The sequence below is a fragment of the Lynx canadensis genome, chromosome C2 (assembly GCF_007474595.2).
Source record: "Lynx canadensis isolate LIC74 chromosome C2, mLynCan4.pri.v2, whole genome shotgun sequence".
In the NCBI taxonomy this organism is placed as follows: domain Eukaryota; kingdom Metazoa; phylum Chordata; class Mammalia; order Carnivora; family Felidae; genus Lynx; species Lynx canadensis.
This window is the reverse complement of record NC_044311.2, coordinates 10,155,570-10,180,695: the sequence shown is the minus strand read 5'-3', so window position 1 is coordinate 10,180,695 and position 25,126 is coordinate 10,155,570. Positions and strand designations below refer to the sequence as shown.

The window sequence follows — 25,126 nt, the reverse complement described above, 5'->3', positions numbered from 1 at the left end:
CTTTTTACATTTATTAATTGGATTTTGCTGTAAGAAAGACTTGGCCCTTCTATTTATTTATATCTATCAGCATGGACTCATGAGTATTAATTTTATTCCATTATTATCATTGATTTTGCTGTTCAAATCACCTCAATTTTTTTTTTTTTGAGAGAGAGAGAGAGAGAGAGAGAGCATGAGCTGAGGGAGAAGGACAGAGGAAGAGAAAGAGAATCTTAGGCAGGCTCCACACTAAGTGAGAAGCCCAATGCAGGGTTCAATCCCACGACCCTGGGATCATGACCTGAGCTGAAATCAAGAGTCAGATGCTTAACCTACTGAGCCACCCAGGCACTCCTCTCATCCTCTTTTGAAATATCTCAGCCCATCTGCTTCCTGTTGAGTTGAATTTCCACCCATAGCACCTCAAACACCTACACTCTGGTATGCAGGGCAGGTTGTGAGGGTTCAGAGCCCTTGCATGGGCGGCCAGGTTTCCCTGGAATTCACTGAGGCATCTTCCGAGCAAAGGCTGGGTCCTCCTGGAATGGGCAGTTTCCAGCTAGAGGAAGTCAGTCATGGTTCTGGGGGCAGGGAATTCCAGGAAGGTCTGAGCCTGGCTAGGTAGACTCTCCCGGAATTACCCTGCCCTCCATAGACCCACCCCAATCCTGGCCCAGGAGCAGCACCGGCCCACCGCTTGTCCTGCGCTTTTCCTTCTTGACCCCCTCTTCTCTGCCCAGGGATTGTTCCTGAGAAGTGCAGGTGGCAGACAGCTGGGCAGCACTTGCCCAAATTCTCTTCTGCAGAGAAAGCGCTCTCCTCCTGGGGTTTAGTTACTCGCTGTTCTCCACCAGCCCAAAGCAGCCAAAGAAGAGACAGCACCAGTCAAGGACAAAGGGGACTTCCCCATATCAAAGTGGGCTGGGGGGAAGAAGTCTCTGAACTCCTCTTCTTTGCTCTCTTCAAGAAGTGCAACAATTATTTGCCCTGGGAAGAGTGTGGACCCAGCCCCCGATGACAGGCAGCTGGGATGCACAGGGCCTCTCCTACAGGATACAGTGCTGCTTCAACTTCAGAATGGAGACCTTAAAATTCATACTGTCCTGACACACTCCTAACACACAATTTTAACACACTGGACACATTTACCATTACAGCAAAAAGTGGCATCACATTTTCAAAACATCTGCTTCTATTGCCAGCCAAGGACCAACTGTGAACCTGTGGACATTTTGCCTGCAGCCTGACCCTTCCTGTCCTCTGCCAGCCAACTCTAAGCCCATCTCCTCCCCAGAAGCTTCCTCAAGTCTTTCCAGGCCTCTCCAAACATCCCTAATGCCCTGCTCTGAGCTTCCTGAGTCTGTAAGGGAAATATTGTTCAAGGACAAATCTGTCTCCCTACCAGACCACAAATTCCTCACAGTCAGAGTGGTTCATCTGCACACAGAGTACCTGGTGCTACCCTCACAGAGCAGAAGCTAGAAAGCCAGGCAGCTAATTTGCTGACATAACCCAACCAGCACTGGACAAGCTGACGTTCTGACGGACAGGCCCCAATTTGGCCCTGCCTCATCCTCTGCCTCACTCTCGATCTCTTTCTCTCCATTTCTCTGTCTTCCCTGGGCAAACTTCACCCCATTCCGGGCTAAGCCCGTGACAGGGTCAGTCGGACCCTCTCTAGGGTCTTGAAGTTGGAACTCCTAAACAAACTTGCCCCCAAGTTTAGAAGTTCTGGTAAAGCCCATGTTTACTTACTTTGATTAGATGTCAGGCCAGACCAACTTCTTCCTATCATGCTCCATTGACGGCACAACAGGAAGGAAATTTTACTCATCTCACCTCTTCCATTTCCTCTTTCTGTGCTGCCCCCACCGGCTGATCCCTTCCAGCCACCCAGACATGTCTCTCCTTTTGTACATCTGCCCAGCCTGTCATGTTCAGGGCCCTAGGAGGGGGCTGCTTTCAGCCTGGGGGGGGGGGATGTGTAACCTTTGTACCACTTACCAGTCCCTTGCTACAAGCTTATTTGTTTGAAATCAATGTATTTGTTCACTTATCAAAACATCTTCAACCACATATTACATGTTAGCTTTAATATAGCGCTTACGTTACGGCTCAGAGAGCCTTGCCCAGAAACACACGGTTGACGAGAACCCACCAGGGTTTTCTGGCTCCCATATCAGTGCTCTCTTGCCTACAATGTACGTGAATATTCTGTTTGATTTTTTTCTCCTTCCTGCTCTCCAACCGTTCCAACTCAGATCTAGTTAGCTGTTCCAGGACAGAAGTTATTTGTCACCCATCTGAGGATCCCTCGCACCATAGTCTGGCCAATGGGATGGACACACTGCAAACACTCAATAAAAGTTTACTGAGGGAACACATGCTTCTATGTAGAAAGCCTCCCCAAGAATTACCTACTCTTATCTAAGGCTGGTACTAATGTTTTTTGTACACAGACTCCAGTCCCTGAGGCTTCTTCTGTCTATAGAGGAAGGTCCACACACTGTGAATGGTTGGTTTATATATTTTTTTAAACCTATAGGTTCTTTCTCCACCTCCATCTTTTTGCTTTTCCTCAAAACTTATTGAGGAAACTGGTTGTTCGTCCTGTATGTCAGGTTTCCCATGGTCTAGACTGTGCTGATTGCATCCTTGTGGTGGTCTTGAATGTTTCTCTGCCCTCTTGTTTTCCTGTATATTGGAAGCTAGAGATCTGATCAGATTCAGCTCTTATACTTCACAGGTGGTGCTATTCATCCATCGGGAGGCATGTACTGTGTGGTTGTCACTCTTCTTGTAAGCTGAGCAGCCACTGATGCTCAATGCCAACGCCCATTCATTCTTTAGCAGTTGCACAATGGTGGCTGGTTTACCTCTGATGACTTATGGTCTCCTCCTGCAGACTCTGATGCACCCCTGACCTTTCTGTAGCATCTTTCTCCTAAACGGCTTCTTAGCTACTGACATTCCTTGGTACTTAGATATAGCACGAGCTTCCTCCAAAACACCCCAGTTAGGGGTCTACTCTTGGAGGACAGAGGTTCAGTGGTCATCACAATGTGTGCCCTGACTCCTCCAACCAAAAGAGGTGAAGTCAAATGTAGATCAGTGCCAGCTGAGGTCACCGAATGAAATGGGCTTGCACCTAGCAGGAGGTTGCCTCTGCTAAAACTCCCAGCAGCTTGTGCTATCACAGTCACTCCTAGCTCTGAGTCTTTACATCCTTGAATGCTCTAGCCCACTCACAGCTCACTTCTCCCAGCTGTTCCCTGCCCCTGAAGATACAGGTATGGGACTTGGCCCTGAGACTCTGTCTCCTCAGAATCACTCACCACCCCATCGTGAGCATAACAGATGTTCCTTAAGTTTGGGGCCATGGTTGGGTTTAAATTTGTCATGTGCCTGGGCCCCTCTCTTTCTTCCGGGCCCTTCTCATTCCGACTCTCCTTTCCACAGACACACTCCCCTCATTACAGTGAAGATCATCTTGGTGACTCACTGTGGTGACAGAGACCACCTGCCTCAGGTTTCCCCCAGCAGCACAGAAGACGTGAAGCTCTGAAATAGCTCCTTCTGTGGTTCCCATTCCGACCCAGTCCCTATGGAGAGAAGGAAATGTGGAGATACATAGTCCTCTTCTCCTTTAGAACTACACTTTTGTGCCAATGGACCCCTGGGATAGTGTAACAAAGCCTTGGACTCTCTCTCAGAATAATGTTTTTAAAAACATAAAGCAAAATATGTTAAAAACCAATTATATGCCTCAGAACTTGAAACAATCCAGTTGTCCTCGGTGGGAAAATGATTAAATTCCATGCCTACCATGGAACACTACTCAAGACCAAACAGATTAGAACAAATTAGTGGATTCCAGGGTTTAAGGAAGGAAGAGCATGGCAATTGTTTGACTATGAAAGAATGGCATGAGGGGCCCTCATGGTGACAGAACTGTTCTCACGGTCACACAAATCTACATGAGATAAAACTGCATGGAACTAAATGCACACACATGCACACACACCACACACTAGTGCACAGAAAACTGGTCAGACTTGAATAAAGTAGGGGGATTGTATCAATATCAATTTCCCGGACACAACATTGTACTATAGTTTTGCAAGATGTTACAAGGGGAGAAACTGGATGAAAGGTATACAGGAGCTCTTGGAATTATTTCTTAAAATTCATGTCTATAATTTAGATAATTTTATTTTAAAATAAAAAGTTTAAAAAATTCTGAAATATAATTGTTAAAATATTTTCATTTTTTTTATTCATTTACAAAAAAGTTTTTTAATGTTTATTCATTTTTGAGAGAGAGAGAGACAGAGTGCAAGTGGGGGTGGGGCAGAAAGAGAGCGACACACAGAATCCCAAGCAGGCTCCAGGCTCTGAGCTGTCAGCACAGAGCCCGATGCAGGGCTTGAACCCATGAACCATGAGATCATGACCTGAGGTGAAGTCAGATGCTAAATGGACTGAGCCATTCAGGCATCCCATGTTAAAATATTTTTTAAACACATTTATGATACAGGAATACAGGGGCTTGAGGAAATCAAGCTTCCCTTTCTATCCTATATCAATCTAAAAAATTACTCCCCAGGCCAGGGAGAAGATAAGAGGTCTGAGAGAAGCAAGTCAATGTAGACATTAGAGAGATTCTGTGCTCTGCCTCCCAGCCAGAGTCTCCTGGGGTTTATGGGGTCCAGAGGCAGAGGGACATGGTAATGGTGAATCCAAGATGAGCAGGGCTACAGGCAGCCCCCATCCCACACCCTCACCTGGCACAGAAGCAGTTGAATGACATATTGAGTGCCCTGCCGGGGCTGAAGGTGCCAGCGGATCAGATTGAGTGTGGATGGGAGGGACTGGTGACCAAAAGGAAGGCAGGAAATGACATCTAAGTGAAGACCCCCATGGGCAGATGCCACCAAAGACCAGATGGTACAGTGTTGAACCTTGGCACTGACTGAATCTCATAGAAGTGATGAGGTTCTGGGAAATGGGTGACCCTCACAGTAACTGAGGCTTACTTTTCAATATCCTGTGGATTAGGGTCTCAAAACAGAAAATAAGTTATTATAGAAAACTATGACCATGTTTTCTTATACACTCGAGTATGTGGCCAAGAGCCAATGGCACTTTGAAAATCCATGGTAATAGCTTCTACAGCGGACACTTTGGTGATTCTCCTATCCTGTGGCCTCACCCGCAGTGGACACTTTGGTGGTCCTCCTATCCCCTGGCCTCACTCTGGCCTCACCTGCTCAATATACACTGCTGACTTCCCACTGGCAGTGCCCACACTACTTCCTCTGAGGGCTTGCTCTGGCTAACGAAGCCTGTTTTGCCCCTGCCCAGCCATATGGTCCCCCCTTCCCCTCAAGACTCCTTAACAAATGACTGGGGTGAGTTGGTACAAAACTACCCCACCAACCTTGCCCCTGAGATGTGTGTTGTATACTACCCTGAGTTTCTCCAGGTTGCAGCTACCCACAGGGTAACAGAGGTAACATAACCTTTATTGGCGTCCTTCCCTCCCCTACCTCACTTCCCTACTCTCCTGCCTGTGTCTCCTAAATAAACTACTACTTGAACCACATGACCTTGCCAATCGCCGATCTTCTTGGACTTATTAAAACGGCAATTTCATATAGACCAAACTAAAATGTACACTCAACCCTTTGTCTTAGGGTCTGCCAACACAGTTATCTACGTACTCTATCCAAGGATTTCTCCCTCAAATTACCACCCAGTCACCCTTAGGGAGATCAATGGGAGACAGTGCTAAGCCAAATCGGGGGGCTGAACCCCTTGAGATCTATAGAGGACCCTCTGCCTCCTCTGGTTCCCCAGGATGGCAGATCCTAGAAGAGGTGGGGCAGAACAACGCAGAGGCTGCTTCAGGATGAACACATCCTCCACCCAGATATTGCACATTGGAGTGGGAAGTGTGGCCACAAAATGAGGAAACCATAGGAGATAAAGAAATGCTGTAACTGGAAATGTGATGGAATGTTTGGAAGCAAAAGACCTGGGTGTGAGCTGAAAATCTGGAAAGAGGAACAACAGGCTGAGATCAGGAAGGTGACACTGACATTGAAAAGCTCCAGGGGCCTATTTGGCCTGGTCCCAGTCCTCCCTCCTGGAGAACTCAATCCCTCCAAAATAGAGGGCTCTGGATATAGAGAGAGGCTCAAGGGTTATAGAGAGAGGCTTGGGTTAAGGCAAGGCTGTTTCCACAGAGCAGATGCTTTCCCCTGTAACCCACTGGAGGAAATGTATTTTGCCTGGCGGTCCACAGCATAAGCATCACAAAATAATAATTACCCTAACTACCCACAACATGCTTTGATATTTTCTACTCTGTTCTATTTCATATTTTCTAAATGCTGGACGTGGTCCCTTAACTGATTTCACAACCCGCTTCTGGGTGGTGACCTACGGTTTGAAATGCTGCCCTTGAGTGTATCCAGAAATAAAAGGGTGTGGACCAGGATTGCTGAGCTTTTCCTAAATACCGTGTATTTACGTCAGCCCCCGGTCCCATTCAGGGCTGCAGGGACTGCTGGGCTGAACCAGAAGAACCTCTCAAATTCTGTAAAATGAAAGTGATTCCTATCTCCTGATCCAGTGATTCAAAACAGGATTGCTACCACTTTCACATTTTTTCCACCTCTTAAAAAAATTGTAATGTTTTATTTATTTTGAGAGAGAGGGAGAGGGAGTGTGTGTGAGTGGGGGGGGGGGAGCAGAGAGAGAGACAGAGAGAGAGAGACAGAGAGAGAGAGACAGAGAGAGAGAGAGAGAGAGAGAGAGAATCCAAAGCAGGCTCTGCACTGATAGCAGAGAGCCCGATGCGGGGCTCCAACTCACAAACCACGAGATCATGACCTGAGCCAAAGTCAGACAGCCACTTAATCCACTGAACCACCCAGGTGCCCCCTGCCTTTCACATTTTTTGCCACATCCCCGTACCACCTGTACTACGTATTATTGTATGAATATTCTCTCTAAATCAACTCATCACCTTTTGGAAACTTAAATACTCATACCAGCTCTGTCTCATGGAATACTTTCGATAAAAGCAAAGCTTTGATGCTATTCCCTAATGCAAAATAAAACCAAAACACAATTATGAAAATAAAACATGCCTTCTGTGTTCTACCTTATATCATTCAGCCAGTGGCCCTCCCTGGTCTGCTCCTTTCACAAGAAAACAATCTAGGCTCTGCATAGCTCAAGCTGTCCCTGTTCCCAGAAAGGGATCCCATTGGGATCCCCAATGGACCCAGCCTAGTATGCAGGAGATCCAGGTACTTAGATAAGAACACGATTATATCCTTATTTTCACTGACCTCTGATGGAAATTCAACATTTCCTTCAAACAGAATGTGATACATGACTTGTCACCAGTGAAGTCACTGATAGTTTTATTCACCTCACCAGTGTAGCAGACATTTCAAAATATTTACACTCATCACTTTCTGAAAATTGTTTTCAGACCCACTTTGTATTTAAGACATCAATAAAGAAACACATAGATAGCACATGCTATGCCACAATTGAAAATTGTGGTATATGTGTTTTAATAAGATCATCAGTTCTTGGCAATTTCAATAGGATCGCTAATCTTATGTATTTTTTCCCTCCCCCATTCCCCCATATGTATTTTATTTTATGATTTTTAAAACAGTATTCTGAGATGGGTCCATAGGCTTCACAGACTTCCAGAGGGAGCCATGGAACAGAAGAGGTTAAGACACTACATAGAGAATCACGGTTTAGGGCTGGGTTTGGAGCTAGACAGACCTGAGTTGAAATCTTAATTCTGCTATTTACATAAGCCAAACTACCTGGGCCTCAGTTCCCTCACTTCTAGAATGGCAATCACTAGATTAGCATATACCTGAGTAAAGCTGAAGTCCAAACCCAGCCCAGACTGCCTCATGGGGCAGATAAAGCCTGGATGGAGATAGGAGGGCTGGGGTAGGGTCCACCTTTCCCTGGGCTTCCTAACTTTCCCTTCAGGGAAGTCATTTGTCCCTCCTCAGCCTGGCTGAGCCCAGATTTCTGTAGCAGGACAGAAATACTGATTTCAGGTCCTACTGACATACTCTATCCCATTTATGAGCCCAGAATCTTCACCCCACTCCCAAAATTGACTGACACTATGAGGCATCCAAGAGAGGCCTGTCATGTCCTGCTTTTAAGCATTGACATGGCATATCCACATTTGGCCACTGGATGGAGCCAGTTCACATTCTTAATCCTTCAGCCCCAAAGGCCAAGCCAGACCTCGTCCCTCAGAGCTGAGAACATTCCCTCATCCTGCTCCGCTTTTATTTTTTTTCCAAATTGAGCCTGACATTCAAAAAAGCACCCACTTTGTGCTCCTTTCCAGTAACCTACTACTCTAAGAATGGTGGTGACCATCCTGACTTTTAACATAGGTTAACTTTGCCTGCTCTTACCCTTTATTTAAATGCAGTCATAAAGAATATATTAGAAAATGAAGATGACACAAATGGAAGGATATTCCATGCTCATGATTGGAAGAATTAATATTGTTAAAAAGTCCATACTGCACAAAGCAATCTACAGATTTAATATGATTCCCTATCAAAATACCAATAGCATTTTTCACAGAAACTAGAACAAATAATACTAAAATTTGTATGGAACCACAAAAGATCCCGAATAGCCAAAGCAATCTTGAGAAAGCAGAACAAAGCTGAAGGTATTATGATTCCAGATTGCAAGATATACTACAAAGCTACAGTAATCAAAACAGTCTGGCACTGGTACAAAAATAGACACATAGATAAATAGAACAGAATAGAGAGTCCAGAAATAAACCCACAATTAGATGGCTAATTAATCTATGAGAAAGGAGGCAAGAATATACAATGGGGAAAAGACAGTCTCTTCAATAAATGGTGTTGGGAAAACTGGCCAGCTACGTGCAAAAGAATGAAGCTGGACCACTTTCTAACACTAGTCACAAAAATAAACTCAAAATGGAGTAAAGACCTAAATGTGAGACCTGAGACCATAAAAATCCTAGAAGAGAACATAGGCAGTAATTTCTCTGACATTGGCTATCAATAGACACATTTTTCTAGATATGCCTCCTGAGGCAAGGGAAACAAAAACAAAATAAACTATTGGGAGTACATCAAAATAAAACACTTGGCACAGCAAAGGAAACCATCAACAAAACAAAAACGCAACCTACTGAATGGCATAAGATATTTGCAGATGATATATCTGATAAAGGGTTAATATCTAAAATATATATTTAAAAAAAGTATACAACTTAACACCAAAACAAACAATCCAGTTAAAAAAAAGGTAGAAGACTTGAATAGATATTTTTCCAAAGAAGACATCCAGACAGGCAACAGACACTTGACAAGATGCTCAATATCACTCAACACCAGGGAAATGCAAATCAAAACCACAAAGAGGTATCACTCCACACCTGTCAGAATGGCTAACATAAAAAAGACAAGAAATAACAAGTGTTATAAGAATGTGGAGAAAAAGGACCCCTCATGCACTGTTGATGGGAATGTAAATTGGTGCAGCCACTGTGAAAAAGCAGTATGGAGATTCTTCAAAAAAACTAAAAATAGAAATACCACATGATCCAATAATTCCACTACTGGGTATTTACTCAAAGAAAATGAAAACACTAATTTGAAAAGACACGTGCACTACTATGCACTATGTTTACCGCAGCATTATTTACCATAGCCAAAATATGGAAGCACCCTAAGTGTCTACTGATAGATGACTGGATAAGGAAGATGTGCTGTGTGTGTGCATGTAAGTATATACATATACCCATGTTTATGTATGTATACACACACAATGAAATATTACGTAGCCATAAAAGAGGATGAGATCTTGCCATTTGTGACAACATGGATGGACCTAGGGTATTGTGCTGAGTGAAAGCAGTCAGACTGAGAAAGACAAATATCATATGATTTCACTCATATGTGGAATCTAGAAAACAAAACAAATGAATACATAAACAAAAAGCAGAATTAGACCTATAAATACAGAGAACTGATGGTTGCTGGAAAGAAGGGGGGTGGGAGATGGGCAAAATGGGTGAGGAGGATGGGGAGATACAGGTTTCTGGTTATGGACTGAATAAGTCGCAGGAGTAAGAGGTACAGCATAGAGAATACAGTCAATGATATTGTAATAACATTGTATGGTGACAGATGGTATCTATACTTGTGGTGAGCATAGCATAATGTATGGAATCACTATGAATCACTATGTTATACACATGAAAATAGTGAAACATTATGTCAACTACACTCAAATTTTAAAAAATAATAATAAAATAATATATTCTTTTACGTTGGTTCCTTTTATTAAACGTTGTAAGATTACAGGAAATAGAGGTTCATTTATTCTTACTGCCCTGTAAGTTCCAGTGGGTGACTATGCAATAATTTATCTGTCCATTTATCTGGTGGCTGGGCATTTGAATAGTTTCTACTTTGGGGTTTGCTTTGTGGTTGCTCCGTGGAGGGTGGTATCCACCCATCCAAAATTGGCTCGGAGCTGGAGATGGTGATGCAATACACTCACCAAGAGGGTCTGAAAGATTCATTCTCATGTAGTGAGGCTTTCAGGGACAAGCATGGCCAACACTCAAGCCAGTCTGTTTGGCTGGAGCATAAGGGGCAAGTGGCTTGGGTTTTTATAGTGACTGGAGGTGGAGGAGGTCCAAAATGAGGACTCCCTCTTCCACAGGCTGGGGTTTGTGTGGCTTGGATTCCCATCCACACCAAGGAAACCTGGGTTTTCTTAGCAGCATGTCCAGGTGTGCGACAGGACGGAAAAAGGGAGTGATGGGGCTTGAGGGCTGTCAGCAGTCAAACATCAAAAATGGAGTCAGACTAGGGCTGCCTGGGTGGCTCAGTCGGTTGAGCATCTGGCTCTTGATTTTGGCTCAGGTCATGATCTTTGGCTTCACACTGATGGCACACGGAGCCTGCTTGGAGTTCTCTCTCTCCCCTCTCTCTCTGCGCCTCCCCGCCCCCCCCCCCCAAAAAGTGTGCTCTCTCTCTTTCTGTCAAAATAAATATAGACTTAAAAAAATTTTTTTTAATGGAGTCAGACCCTTTATTACAGGGTTATTACAAGTAGTACTGCTATGGACATTGTAGTATAAGACTACTGATAAACATATTATACATTTCTATTGGGTCTCTAGATAGCAGTGCAATGGCTGGGGTATATGCTTGACTTTGGTAATCATAGCCAAACAGTTTTTCAAAGTGATTGCACCAAATTACATTCTTTCTAACAACACTTATGGATGTGCTAGTTTGTTTATCACTCCACAGCTGAAGGACATTTGGTTTGTTTCCATTTTTTGTAATTACAAATAAAGCTTCTATAAACACTATTGTACAGGTTTTTGTGTGAATATAGGTTTTCATTTCACTTGGGTAAATACTAGGAAAGGAATGGCTGGGTTGTATGGTACATGCATGTTTAAGAAACCGGGCATTCTGTTTTCCAAAGGTACCTGTACCATTTTGAATTTCCACCAGCAAAATATGAGAGTTTCAATTGGTCTTCATCCTTTTAAGGACTTGGTATGGTCAATCTTTACTTTTAGCCATTCCAGTAAATGTGAAGTAGTATTTCACTGTGGTTTTAATTTGCATTTCCTTAAGAACATACTTTCATATGCTTACTTACCACCCATTTATCCTCTTTGGTGAAGTGTCTTTTCAAACTTTTGCCCATTACAAAAAAATTGGGCTGTCTTCTTACTCTTTGGTATATAGGGCTTTTTATAGGTTATGGATACAAGTCCTTTATCAAGTATATGATTTGCAAATATTTTCTTCTAGTTTCCATTGTCTTTTTTTAAAATTTTTTTTTTTTTAACGTTTATTTATTTTTGAGACAGAGAGAGACAGAGCATGAAGGGGGGAGGGGCAGAGAGAGAAGGAGACACAGAATCGGAAGCAGCCTCCAGGCTCTGAGCCATCAGCCCAGAGCCTGACGCGGGGCTCGAACTCACGGACCGCAAGATCGTGACCTGAGCTGAAGTCGGACGCTTAACCGACTGCGCCACCCAGGCGCCCCTAGTTTCCATTGTCTTAATAGTATCCTTTGAAGAGCAGAAGTTCTTAATTTTTGTGGCATCCAAAGAATTTATTTTTTTCTTTTATGTTGTGTGCTTTTTGTGTCTTATCTAAGAAATTTTTGCTTGCCCTAAAGTCACAAAGATTTTCTCTTATGTTTTCTTCCAGAAATTTTGTAATTTTTGGTTTTACACGTAGGCCTATGGTTGATAAACCTATATTAGCAAAGTTCAGAATGCTGTTTACAAGAGGGTTCTGATAATGTACATTTTGAAAGAGGTCAGAGTTTACATCCAGTAAAACCTTTAAGATATATAAGGAGGGTCATAGTTTCTGTGCATGGAGTCAGATGCTAACAATTTATGCTAATTCAGAGTTGATCTTTCAGAATAAATGACATGAAGTTCTGGAGTTGATGGGACCTTTTTTTTTGCACCCTCCCTTTGATAGGAGTACATCCACAGTGTATATTTAGTAGGCTATAAAGATGTATTTTAACACTATATATAATTTCACATAGTCTTGGCTTTGTTCCTCTGTTCTTCAGAGGCTCATTTGTTTGGTCTTTCAAGAATTAAGAGTTGGGAGTGAGGCTTACTTAATGTAACATGACAAGCAAACCCTAAGTAGTATAAAAAATACATAAGAGTTCATCTTACAATCAGCATAATCTGTAATAACTTTTTAAAAGTCTGTTTGTGAGAGAGAGAGAGAACAAGGGAGAGGGAGAGAGAGGGGGAGAGAGAGAGAATCCCAAGCAGTCTCCATGCTGCCAGCAGAGTCTCCCACATGGGGCTCAATCTCACAAACTGTGAGATCATGACCTAAGCTGAAATCAAGAGTCAGACGTTCAACCGACTAAGCCACCCAGGCACCCCCAGTAATTAATAACTTTTAATAATTGTCCACCAATGTCCAGGATCTACCCGAACCAACTAATGCACTATTCCTCTCTTATAAAGTAAAGAAACTGGAATACTTCTTCAATTGTAAGGTTGTATTTTTCTATCTTCCTTGAATCACAGTTAAAATTCCTGAGCTATTTTAGTCTTCCTTTACAGAGGTAAGAGACAACTCCTTGGTTTGTAGAGCCCCAGTGGCATCCCTAGTTGCATTAGGCCTTTTTCTAGAATCCCCACAGGTTTTACAATGGGTCTAATTCAAAAATCCCAGTTCCAAGGATTAGAGCTAGAAAAAGGATATAAAACCAAATGTCCCTAAAGATGAGGAGCCCTTTATATTCCAAAGCAGCTCACTCACTCACACACACACACACACACACACACACACACACACACACACACACAATGTCAGGGAGGATCCATGTCTTAGGTAATCTTTAGGTGGCAGAATTTTTATAGTATCTAGCACATTGCATCCCTAGGTGGAATATGCAGCCAAGAACTATACAGACAACGTTAAGGTCTGTTGTGTACCAACTACTCAGTGGCCATGAATTACCACTGCCAAAGACATTTGAAGGAGAGAGCTACGATGGAAAGGGGCAGGGAAGATGGACCTTCTTGATATGCAGCAGTAAACTATGGTGGTAAGCAAGATGAGGACTTAAGAATCCTGGTTTAGCCCAGTCTCCCATCTCATACACTAGACCTGAGGTTATTTATCTGGTATCTCCATACACCCTACAAAATTTCTTTGTGGTCTTCACTTAGTCCATCTTGAATGCCACACGGTAATTCCTTTTTTTTTCTAGGATAAAGTTGCCATGAATTGTATCCAGACTTACCTTATTTGCTACAAATTTTGATGTAGTTGTGGCTTGTCACTCTTGTATCCTCAAGGATGGTCTAGAGCCCCATAGAGTCATGGGGATGGTCAAGAGAATGTCATAAGACTACTGCCATCTGGGTTCTTTCTTAAAATTCCTTTTCATATCCTGCTAGAACATATGTGCTGTATGATGTCCAGGGTGACCTGGGCTGCAAAGGAACCCAGGATATAAGTGAGTACTTGACAATAAGGAGGCAACAGACAAGAAGGAAAGCTCTCAAGGTTGGAGTGACACTATTGGAATACCAGATAGATAATAATATTGACATGGACTGAGTCCCAAGATCTGGTGGATTGTAGAACTGCAGCATTAGAGTTCATCTTGATCCTTAGTAGAGCCTCAGGACACATAAAGCCTGCTTGCTGAAAAGTTTTATATAGTTTTGCTTAGTGCCATAGTTTTGCTTCTGTCTCACCAGTGATTTGGAGGTTGGAAGGGATGTGTGGTTTGTAATTTAGGCACATGTTGGACAACTTGTCCCATAAAATGAGACATCAGTCTGAGTTTAGATAGGAGTCTATCTTTTTCCAGGAAGGAATGCATTTTCGGAGTTCTTCTGACTGTGGTAGCATCTGCCTTCCAGTAGGGGTCGCCTCAAGGCTACCCAAAGAATAAGCATAACAGCTCTGGCCCTGTGGATGCTCCTAATGCTGGGACCATCTCTTCTAGGGTGCTTTCCCATATTACAGCGGCAGAAGAAAGGCAGTGCACACAATGAAAAATCAATATATGGCAAAACCCAGGTGCATACCTAGCATTTTTCATTCTATCATGCTCCTTCATTCAATTGTGTGTTAAGATGCTGGCTGGCTTTGATGAGCAGGGAGGGACTTAGAGACCATAAGTCCGTAAGTCGCCCATCTTGGTGGAAGCTATAAATACATAGGACAGGCTAGCAACCTGTTAGTGTCCAGGCAGCTTTTCTATATTGCAGCCCCATTTTGTAGGCTCTGTGGTCATTCTTACATTGGAAAGTGACAAGGGGCTAGGGATTGGAAGAGCGTGCTTATAAATGTATTCACATAGCGGACTGCTTCATCTCCAGCATTTCCCTTTACATACTTCAAGTGCTTTAACTTATAATAAGCAAAACTTTCTGGGTAGAAATTCATACTCGTAAATCCAATGCCCTAGGTGTATAAATATTAGGAATCCAAAGGTATCTTAGATATTTCAAAATATTAAGAATAATTTAATAAGGTTTCATCTTAAAATAAAAAATCTGTATTGCTCAAACATTCCAAATTAGTTACAAAGCTACCAGTCCAAACCCATCCTCCTGTGACAGATCTATAAAACATCAAATATGCAGGGGTACCTGGGTGGCTCAGTCAGTGAAGCATCTGCCTCTTGATTTCGGCTCAGGTCATGATCTCGAGGTTCGTGTGATCAAGCCCTGCATCAGGCTCTGTGCTGACAGTACACAGTCTGCTTGGGATTTTTCTCTCTCCCTCTCTCTCTGCCCTTCCCCTGTTCTCTCTTTCTCTGCTTCTCTCAAAATAAATAAAAACTTTTTTTCTTTTGTTTTAATGCTTATTTAGTTTTTTGAAAGATAGAGTGTGAGTCGGGGAGAGGCAGAGAGAGAGGGAGACACAGAATCTGAAGCAGGCTCCAGGTTCTGAGCTGTCAGCGCAGAGCCTGATGCAGGGCTTGAACCCATGAACTGTGAGATCATGACCTGAGCCGAAGTTGGACGCTTGGCCACTGAGCCAAGCAGGTGCCCCTAAATAAAAACATTAAAAAAAAAACCATCAAATATGCAAAGCAGCTTTTTAAAAAAGTTTTATTTATTTGTTTTTGAGAAAGAGAGAGAGTACACACAGAAGTGGGGGAAGGGCAGAGAGAGAGAGGAGAGGGAGAGAATCCTAAGTAGGCTCTGCACTGTCAGCTCAGAGCCTGATGCCCAGGTTTGAACATATGAACCTTGAGATCATAACCTGTGCCGAAGTCAGACCCTCAACCAACTGAACCACCCAGGTGCCCCGAAGCCACTTTCTTAACACAAAAAAATATTGATACTAATGGTATCTTCTCTTTTATATTTCTATGATTTATTCTAAGGTTAGAACATGCTTACCCACCTAAAGAAAGCAATTAGCATACCAGTGAACCGAAGCTATTTATTAGCAGATACTTGGGCTGCAAGGTTAAGAATCTTATTTGAGACCCCATCAGCAACCCTAAACTCTATATATGATTATGTTAATGACTTCATAATGTCATGGGGTAATAACTGGGTGAAAAGATATGATATCTGGGATTTGCTTTAAAATACTCCAGGAAAGGGGCGCCTGGGTGGCGCAGTCGGTTAAGCATCCGACTTCAGCCAGGTCACGATCTCGCGGTCCGTGAGTTCGAGCCCCGCGTCAGGCTCTGGGCTGATGGCTCAGAGCCTGGAGCCTGTTTCCGATTCTGTGTCTCCCTCTCTCTCTGCCCCTCCCCCGTTCATGCTCTGTCTCTCTCTGTCCCAAAAATAAATAAATGTTGAAAAAAAAATTTTTTTAAATACTCCAGGAAAAAAAAAAGAAAATATATACCTAAATATATAAATAGAGAGGTGATCACCTAGCCCACTTCCCCTGCTCAAGTTTTTCTCCCTAAGAAGTCTGTAACTCCTAGTCAAGTTGATTACTTGAGTTTTTTTCTTTTTAATGTATTTATTTTTGAAACAGAGCATGAGTTAGGTTAGGGGCAGGGCAAGAGGGAGACACAGAATCTGAAGCAGGCTCCAGGCTCTGAGCTGTCAGCACAGAGCCTGATGCAAGGCTCAAACCTACCAACCATGAGATCATGACCTGAGCCGAAGTCGGACGTTTAACCGACTGAGCCACCCAGGCGCCCCTTGATTGAATTTTGAAATCTTAAGATATATAAATGTACATATGTTAAGATATGTAAATATCTTTCCATTAAAAAGTAAAGATATGTAGATGTATCTAGAGACCCTTAAACTTGAGGTTCCACAATAATGTCTTTTGAATTTAATTTTAAGACACAAAGACCTGATGAAATTGTGTTCTGTCATATTCATACAATGTAACTCCTAAGGATCTTTAAAATTAGATCCAACTGGATTTTGGATATTTCACATGGCTTCCCCTGACTCAAGGTCAAGTCAAGAACTTACAGTTTCATTCTACTAATTATGCTTTGAGTCAGAAAATGTCTCCAAACTGCTATTTTTAACAGTTTCTGTAATCTTCATGCTACCAAAAAGTGGGTTCAGATCAACAGGATTAACAGGAGTAACAAACTCCACAGTAATGCCCAACAGTGTTCCCAACCTAGATTCTTAATTCTGTAATTGCACTTCCTTTTCTTTTATACTGAAATTCTTGATTCCTAAAGTAATACACATCATCACTACTACATTTATTTGTATCTAACACAAAAAATGGTTTAAAATACAATATTAATAGGTTCAATAAAGCTATAGAATAAAGTCCAATATTTTTTATGCAGTTCCTTTTTTCTTAAACTGTGTCCCAAAAAGTCACAACTTAAAGTCCCTCCCGTGACCTCACATGGTGGTCAACCCATATTCAAGAGCTGCACTGTCCAACAGAGTGGCCACTAGCCATATGTGGCTATTGAGCATTTGAAAGGTGACTAGTCTAGGGTGCCTCAGTGGCTTAGCCAATTAAGCATTCGACTTCAGCTCAGGTCATAATCTCGTGGTTCACAAGTTCAAGCCCAGTGTCCAGCTCTGTGCAGACGGCTCAGACTCTGGAGACTGTTTCAGATTCAGTGTCTCCCTCTCTCTCTGCCCCTCCCCGCTCATGCTCCCTCCCTCTCTCTCTCTCTCTCTCTCTCTCTCTCTCTCTCAAAAATAAATAAACATTGAAATGTGACTAGTCTACACTGAGAAGTTTTACAGCATAAAGCACATACCAGGTTTCAAATACTTGGTACATATAAAAGAATGTAAATATCAACAATTTAATGTTAATTAATAATTTAATAATGATTATTATCTTGATAATATTTTCACTACGTTGGATTAAATTAAATATATTGGGTTTTTAAATTAAAAAAAAATTTTTTTATGTTTATTTATTTTTGAAAGACACAGAGACACAGAGTGTGAGCAGGAAACAGGCAGAGAGACAGGGAGACACAGAATCTGAAGCAGGCTCCAGGCTCTGAGCTGTCAGCACAGAGCCCAATGCGGGGCTCAAACTCACGAGCCGTGAGATCATGACCTGAGCTAAAGTCAGCCACCCAACTGACTGAGCCACCCAGGCGCCCCTAAATTAAATATATTGTTAAAATTAATTTTACCTGTTTCTCTCTTTTCTTTAATGTGACCATAGAAAATTTTAAATTACATTTGAGGCCTACCATCTATTTCTACTGCACAGCACTGGTCTAGAGTCAGTCATACATGTTGTGTGTGTGGCAATGGAATTTCTTAATCTGATGGACAGATTGGGGAGGGTTTTTTTTTTTTTTTTCCAATTTGACAGAACTGGATATCTAACATCTTAAAAGATGGAGACTTTCTGCTATTCTGGGTGCTGATGCTACTCAAGGAAAAGGGAGAATCACTCTCTTATTCCAGAAATCTCAGTCTCCAAAATTTTGTTAGAGTTCATTTCACTACCATTAAACCATACAATGATTTAATAACAATTCTAAATATAAAATTCATAGATATGACTTCCAGCTGAATAAAACTCATTCTGACTCATTTTGTATAGTTTCTAGTAATATTAGGACCGATGTATTTTCACATGTTCAATGGATTTTGAATTTATCAAAACCTTGACCTACTAGGGTACCGTCATTTACCAGTAATTGCATTTTCAGCATCAAGGCCAATGAAAGGACATTCAGGAGATAGCAATCACAGTATTTTGAGCAGGGACAGTTTAATATAAAGAATTATTAACTACTTAAAGGGAGCTAACTACTATGAGGGAATAAAAGAGAACTCTAAAGAATACCCTAAGGCAGAGGGAGGATAACCAAAAGAACCTACTTGAACGGGGGGGGGGGGGGGGGGGGGGGAGGCAGGGGGCGGGTGGAGCCTCTCCCTAAGGCTGGGACACTGACCTCACTGGAGAGGGTGTGACTACAGCCACAAGTCATCAGATGACACAGTAGTACACTAGATCGCCCTAGCCAGAGCTGGTACACAGTAGCTGAGGCAGGAAACTGTGGGCATTGGCTGGCAAGCAGGACTCCCCCACAGCTGGGGTACTAGTAAGCAGAAGCCAGAAGGAAGAAACCACTTGCTTATGTAGATGAAATCGGCCTTCCAGCACTCTCTACTGATAAAGCTCAACATTGAGCTGTAAGGAAGAAATGTTCTAGTATCCCAAGCAAAGCAATGAAGGATAGATCTGAAAAAAGGAGGTATTAAGTGATAACTGGCACACCTCCTCTAAACGTAGGAGGGCTTGATCTTTTGCTATCAGGGGCTTTGTGCAAGTATATAAAAGACTTTCCAGAAAAGAATTTTTAGAAATATCCTTAATGAGATGTTACAACTTCTAGGTGGCAATTAAGGATTTAGGCTTTTACTTTTTAAGCCTCCTTTTCTCACAGATCTCTGACCCAATCTGGTCATGATGAGAGTTTCCTTTTTTTTTTTTTTTCCTTAAACATTTCAAGATATTATGGTTCCAGGATCAATCTTGGAAGTTTTGGGTCATCTCTTGTACACTAATCCCTAATTATACATAAGAGGAACCAAAGTCTTTGAAATTAACGGATTTGGGGACACCTGGGTGGCTCAGTAGATTGAGTGTCCAACTTTGGTTCAGGTCATGATCTCATGGTTCATTAGTTCAAGCCCTGCATCAGGCTCTGCACTGGCAGTGTACAGCCAGCTTGGATTCTCTCTCTCTTCTCTCTCTGCCCCTCCTCCACTCGTGCTTTCTATCTCTCAAAATACATAAAACTTTTTTTTAATGTTTATTTATTTTTGAGAGAGAGACAGAGAGAGACAGAGTGTGAGCTGGGGAAGGGGCAAAGAGAGGGAGACACAGAATCCGAAGGAGGCTCCAGGCTCTGAGCTGTCAGAACAAAGCCTGACACGGGGCTCAAACTGCCAGACTGGGAGGTCATCACCTAAGCCAAAGTCAGACACTCAACCAACTGAGCCACCCAGGCGCCCCTCAAAATAGATAGACTTAAAAAAAATTAAAGTAACTGATTTGGGGGAAGTTGGAGTTGCCTTCCTGACCCAGACAGGAGCATCTACAGAACACTTACCTATCTAGCCTGAGGAGAAATAGGTACACTTGATTTTGAGGAGTCTGAGGAGTCTGAGACCTGAAAGGTACAACAGAGGCCAGACAGATAGTCAAACAGATACACAGCCAGCTTTAGTTTATGATGCTTACCTGAAACAACAAAGCTTTTCTGAAAAGCCCAGGGTATGAGTTTAGATGCAGCCTCTCCAGGAGTGGAAGGCTCCCACAGGCCCAGAAGAGGACACAAAAGTAAGAAATTAAGGGGTCTCATTAGCAGGCACTTGCTTCATCCTGCATTACACTTCTGCTCCTCTTGGAGTCTGTGTTCTTCTATACTTCATTGACTAGGCCAAATTTTGGGAGAAGGGGGTACAGAAAAGATTTAAAAGCAAGATGTTTTCGCTTATAGGGACTGTACTGCAAAAGGAAGGAGGGGAGTGCTCATCAGCAGGAGAGACGAGGACTTCCAATTCTTTACATAGGGAAACTGCACACTCCCTTTGATGCTGGATTCAACCTAAGGACACTCCAAGGTTTTTTTGTGCTCACTGGAGGAAGAGAGGCCTTGGGACATTCAGGCAGGACAGATGACATTCATCAGGGGAGAGAAATATGGATCTTGTTGTAAGATAACAAACTTTTAGAAGTTTAATACAGAGAACAAACAGGTGGTTGCCAGAGGGAGGTGGGGGGGGGTTGGTGAAATAGGTGAAGGGGGGTTAACAGTACACTTAATGTGATGAGCACTGAGAAATGTATAGAATTGTTGAATCATTATATTGTACATCTGAAACTAATGTAACACAGTATGTTAGTTATACTTAATAAAAAATTTATTTTAAAAAAGCTACTTAAAAGGGGGGATACTGAAAACAAAAATTTGAAAAGAAATCCCAAAAGAAAAATATTAGAGATTGATGAAAACGTCACAGAGTTCATTAGTTCAGAGTTTACACTTTAGAAATTGTAACCTGAAACTGGATTTTTCTCTTGAGGATAGGGTCATGGAAGGTGAGACTCTGCTCCCAAACTCCTCCTTAGTCTCTATATGTTCCATGGGGCACTTCATAGTTGAGGGATAACCTCTTCAAGTTTCTGCCATGTCTTGTGTCCTTTTTGCCTCTCAGTTGGAACAATGGGGAAAAGACTCAAAGAGGAAAGCCGCATGGTGGAGGACAGAGCGCAAGAGGCTGGTAGTCAAGAGGCGGTCCACTCTCAGCTCTGAAAACAATGTGCTATAGGAATTAGGGCAAATCTCTTCTCCAATCTGGGTCTCAGGAGCTCTATCTATAAAATTAGAGCTGCTCCGGCTCCAGAGCCTTATCAGAAAAATCGAAGAGCTGACAGAGCAAGGATTTGGGGGAAAGGTGAAAAGAATGAGCAGCAGAAGCAAAAGCCCTTGACCTAGTCTCCAGTATTAGCCAGAAGTCAACTGGGGAAGGTGACTCACTCTGGCTCACCTAGAATTGCCCATAATTCCTGGCCCACCACACCCATTTTCCCTCCTGACCTCCTTGGGAAGAGAATTTCTGATAAGTCATAGGTGGACTGCCTTAGTCATCAATTCAGTAGGGGCGATTGCCTGGAGCACAGTCATGTGGATGATTTATTTGCTCCTAGTGAACTAATCTTGTTTGAAAGTTGTAAGAGTCCAGACACACCTAGGTGGACACAGGGGTAGCAGTTTTCCTGTCCCTTGCCTCTACCAAAGCCCAGGTGTGCAACTTTCTGGGTACTTTGCATTGATCAAATCATATATCTTACACATTCCAACCTCGATGGCCCTTTCGCTGACCTTATCTCTTCTTTTTCACTCTGCTCACATCTGTTACCCACCAGGAGACCTGCTCTGTCCCTTCTCTAATTCTCCAACATCAGATGGCTTAGTGTTCCCCTCTCCCTTGGTGGCTGTAAATCAACATGACCATGATGATGGTGATAAAGACACCACGCATTTTGTCTACTATTATATACAACCGTGGGCCAGCCCTTGAATTATCCCCTTGTTTTATTTAACTGGCACCACCACAATTGCAGGTATTGTACTTCATATTATAATTTTATTTCCTATTATAAATCTATTTTGAGAAGTTACTAGAGAAGGGTTTTACATTCTGGCTTTAAAACCTTTATCACACTGCATTCCTGATGAGAAATATCTGATTAGCTCCAAAATTATCAGCCTTTATCCTGAATTAGAATAAAATGTCTAACTGGTATATGGAATGAATTCACCTCTCTAAATCTCATACCCTCAGACCTTCCCAGAACATTCACATACACATGGGCTCTGGAAGGATAACAGTAAACAATAAAATAATTCATTTTTGTCCCCCCAGAAGTGACCCTCTCAGGATGAATTTGATCTGACATTCCTTAGCTAACGTCAGCATGTGAGTATCCATTGACGTATCTCACTGGAATTCAACCTTTTGACTAGAGCTATTTTCCTTTCCTTGTTGACTTTACACACATTTTTTTCAGGCCTGTAGTTTCTTTTAAGGCAAAGATTGAAAGATGCATACATCTAGGCTAAAAAGCAATCTGATTTTCTCTCACTGCCCAAAGTTGGCAAACAACATCATCAAATCCTAAGTGGAGAGTGTTGGGGCTTCTCCCTGTGGGTGAGAGTGTCCAAGTGGAGGCTAGATAACCAGCTGCCAGAGGACTCTACAGTGACTAACAGCTGGAAATCAGGATTCCAACCTTGAAACTCTCTATGGACTCTTTCCCAGGCATGGAGAGAGACAAAGCAGACAAGCCCAAACTCCTAAGGCCCTTGTCTTGGCACCTGGTCAGATCCTGTGATCACGGTTTCTCATGTAGATAAACTGTCATCTTAACTAAGCTGCAAGTTCCCCAGAGGCAGAGTATACTGTGTTTCTTCTGCTCTAGTCTCTACAGCACGCGGCCTAGAGCTCAACATTTAAGGGGGGTTCAATAGCCACCAAATTCTTTTATCCTTTCAATAAGAATGCTTTGAAGTTACCATGAGAAGTAAGTTTTCAGGGTGAGGCCAAGATGGTGGAAGAGCACGGAAGTTTTTTCTGTGTCTCACGTCCATGAAATACAGCCAGATCAACACTAAACCATCCTGCACACCTAGAAAACTGATCTGAAGATTAACACAACAATCTGCACAACCTGAAATATAGAACTCAGCAGGTACACAGTGCAGAGAGGTGAACCAGGGGAGAGAGAAGCCTTGGAGGGCAGGGAGCTGTTTTTGCTTGCAAAGAGAGGACAGAGGTGGGGGAGAGTATGGAAAAAGCACCCCCCCCCAAAAAAAGCACCTGGAAAGAAAGTGGAAAAGTGGAAACAGCTACAGGAACTGAACAAAAAAGGGAGAAAGAAGAAAGGAGAGGGTTTAAATTCCATTAAGACTCTATAAACAGGGGGAGCACAGAGTCTGAAACTCCACAGCTAGATACCTAGTAGTGCTCTGATGGCAAGGGCAAATCCTCAAGAGCAGAGAGTGAGGTCCAGGGGTCCTTGAGAGAGGTGGTTCCCCTGCTGGGAGGACATTTGGTAGAGGCTGTGCAGCCTCCCCACAGCCAAAGGTCCCAGCAGACCCCAGAGAACAACCACATTCACTGGTACTGGAACAAGGACATTAAGGGGGAAGCCTGGTGCCAGATGTGTGTTGTGACTTACCATAATCCCTGAAATGCTGCTGCAACACAACTGCGTGAACTTTTTCTGGGGTGGGCTTGCATCAGACCTCAGTCTCTGTGCATCGGCAACAGCAAGGTCCAGCGAACGTTCCTGGGTGTGGCCAGCACTCAGCCATTGCTCGGTGAGACCATCCCTCAGAAGGTCTAAGCAGGTCAAAGCCGCAGTCCCTCAGAAGTGAGAGGTTGGGAAACACCACCGCATCTGAGATAAGACCCAGGAGGGAGGTGCTGCCTCACAACCTGACGGCTTGGTCACAGACAGTATAAAAGCAGGAAGTGGACAGAAACCGGAGACAAAGGATGGGTACAAGATTGCTGATCAGGGAGAACAGAGTTCCAATACTAGAGACTGGATAGCTGGATTACGCCATTTTCACCCCTCCCACGCACGCGCATACACACCTACAAGCACCACAACAATCTACCCCAGTAAGCTAAGGAGCGCCATCTCGTGGAGAACAGAGCCATTACACTAAGCCCCACCCAAGTGGACCAACCTCACACTTCAGGAACACCACAAGTCTCTCCACCTCCTTAGTTTACGCACTATAAAATGCTTCGGAGTTTGACTTCTAGGGGAAAATGATGTAATTTCAGTTTGCTGGTCCAGCTATTCAATTTTTTTTCTTTTTCTTGAATACAGAAAGAGAAAAAATTTATTTTTATTTTCAATTTTTATTAAAAATATTTTATTTAATTTTTTTCTACTATATTTTTTACTTTTTTGTAAATTTTTCAAATTCTACTTTACTTCCATCATTTCATTTTATTCTATTTCATTGCATTCATTTTTTTCTAATTTTCAAAAGTTTTCCTTTTTTTTCCTTTCCCCGTTTTTCTTTAATCTATTAAGCTCCTTTCAACAACCAGACCAAAATGCACCTATGATCTAGCATAATTTATCTGAAATGTTTTGATTTGCGTTGTTTTTAATTTTATAATTTTAATTTTTTTTAGCTTATTAGTTCCTTTTCTTCCTTCAAAATGATGAAACAAAAGAATTCACCCCAAAAGAAAGAGCAGGAAGAAATGACAGCCAGGGACTTAATCAACACAGATACAAGCAAGATGTCTGAACCAGAATTTAGAATCATGATAATAAGAATACTAGCTGGGGCTGAAAATAGATTAGAATCCCTTTATGCAGAGATAAAAGAAGTAAAACTAGTCAAGATGAAATAAAAATTCTATAACTGAGCTGCAATCTTGAATGGATGTCACGGTGGCAAGAATGGATGAGGCAGACCAGCGAATCAGCAATATAGAGGACAAACTTATGGAGAATAATAGGACAGAAAAAAGAGGAAGACTAAGGCAAAAGAGCACAATTTAAGAATTAGAGAAATC

At 42.5% G+C, this 25,126-nt stretch overlaps 1 protein-coding gene across 1 annotated transcript in view; it reads right to left on the bottom strand.

Annotated features, from left to right (window-relative positions):
- ACKR2 (atypical chemokine receptor 2) overlaps positions 1-20,181 on the bottom strand; it is a 38,851-nt gene extending 18,670 nt beyond the window's left edge. Inside the window, exons 1-2 of the mRNA XM_032594657.1 lie at positions 20,125-20,181; positions 13,861-14,053 (exon numbers count right to left, since the gene is read on the bottom strand). The gene's annotated coding sequence lies outside the window, so the exon portion shown is untranslated. The remainder of the gene's footprint in view (positions 1-13,860; positions 14,054-20,124) is intronic.
- Positions 20,182-25,126: the final 4,945 nt, after the last annotated feature.